This window comes from Passer montanus, unplaced genomic scaffold, assembly GCF_014805655.1.
Source record: "Passer montanus isolate IOZ18808 unplaced genomic scaffold, ASM1480565v1 scaffold18, whole genome shotgun sequence".
Classification (NCBI taxonomy): domain Eukaryota; kingdom Metazoa; phylum Chordata; class Aves; order Passeriformes; family Passeridae; genus Passer; species Passer montanus.
In genome coordinates this window covers 10,939,760-10,941,705 of record NW_024365381.1, presented here as the reverse complement: position 1 = coordinate 10,941,705, position 1,946 = coordinate 10,939,760, and positions in this window count along the sequence as shown.

Sequence of the window (1,946 nt, the reverse complement as noted above, 5' to 3'; positions counted from 1 at the left end):
GCCTCCTAGCTTTATCTCCCTTCTCTAAGTTGCTTTCATGTAGAACAGACAGGTCCGTTCTCAATTGTTGCTGTAACAAATTAACCTACAGTCACCCAGAGTTCTCTCAAATGACAGGTTTTCCCTTTCCCATACATACTCCTTCATCCAAGCCTCTGCTGTGAGCTAATTTTCCTCAAATATGGGTGATATTCGAGCATAAAATTGTTCTACATAAAACCCTATCAGAACTTTGTTCAACAGTATTTCCCTTTTTCCACTGGAAATGTTCCAGCCTCTAACAGCTCTAGATCTCATTGCCTTTTTCAAATCCAAGTCATATCAATATCAAGTTCTGATTAAACACTGCTTCCTGTATTTGTTTTTCTTCCTTTTGAGGTGCTTAAAGTGCCTCAACTGGCAACTGAGCTAATCACAAACACGTGACTAAAAGTCTAGCCTGGTATAATATTTCCCACCTCAAAAGCAACAGACTTAGCAATACTTCTGTCCCAGATTAAGATTTTTAGGTGTGGCTCCAGATAAATTTTTTGCCTACTGGAGTTGATAGACTCCAAAGATTTTGCACTGAACTCTAGAAAAGTAAAGTTCAACATAACAACGTTTCTTGGCTATGAACAAATGTGGAGATATTAGAGAAGTGGAAAAATTAATTCAACCATTCTATTCCAAGGTACAGCACCCTTAAGAAAACAACACCACCTTTTGTTCTGTGCTCCTGCATTTTCCCAGGCAGAGCTTTTTCTAGGACACTGAGACCTTTACTAAGACTCCTGCTCCACAGAACTGGCTTAAACACTCTCAGCAGCAGGCCACCAGTGGTTTGCCCTCTCTGCTACTCCATCACAAGATTCTGCTCCCTCCTTTGCCTTTGGATTTCCTGTTTATCTGCTGCTGCCCTGAGCAACCTAACAAAGAAGCAGACCTTTTACCTTCACAGCATTATGGTGCTTGCATTTTAAGTTTAATTCCTCTTAGAATCACTGCAGATACAATAAGACCTGTTAAGGAAGTGACTGGACATGCTGTCAGAAGATCTGCTGCCACACAGAAGTTTGCCTTTGACACCGCAAGGGCAGACAAAAAAGCAGATATTTTCATAGGAAGTAATTGTTTTCTTATTAGAGTATGATATCCCATTAGTTATTCTATGTTGTTCCTTCATTATTTCAGGATTCAAAAATCCACAAAAGGAATTATTATAAAAATCTTCCAAAGTATTTTTTTAAATATAAGAATTAATTGCTTCCTTATACAACAGCATCAAGTGAACTTAAAAAATCTTAGTTGCCAAGCACTTAGCTGAAAAAATTCAGCTAGAGCTTATCAGCTGTGTAGAACATGGTCATCATCTGCAGAGGAAAATAAACCCATATTATTGTGAATGCAAAATGATCCTTGTCTATGGCAGTGTAGAAACCCCACAAAAGGAAGACTACTTTACCTGCAATACCTGTTGGTGTGAGTAGATGGTCTTGCAGATGCAGGCAGTGTGCTCTTTTTCCACTGTAATAACAGTTGATTAGATCAGAGGCTGAAGTACCTGGTTAATTCACCTAGTCCAATTTAAAACCAAGAAGTTTTTACAAACCCTTTTTAAAATTATTCTGCTGTAGGGACAATTAAAGCAAGGTGATTATGATTTCAGTATGAGTCAGTTGAATTCACCAGCACAACTTCCAGCTCTTACTAAGATAGCAAAGAAACACAGTTCCTGACCTTGAAAACTTGGTCACTTTCAATCTCTTAGTTGAAATGTGTTTTCCACTTTTTAAAGATTCTTTAGGAAGTAACTGGTATTATCTTGCTCATCCCCTTGATTAGGTGATCTGGAGTATAAAGTAAGTACAACGTTTTCTTTCTTTCTTGGCTCCTGATTTTCACCCACAAGCTATCAGCCTAGTTGTCTCTGACAAGTGAACTTAAGAAAAACTGTAAAGAATATG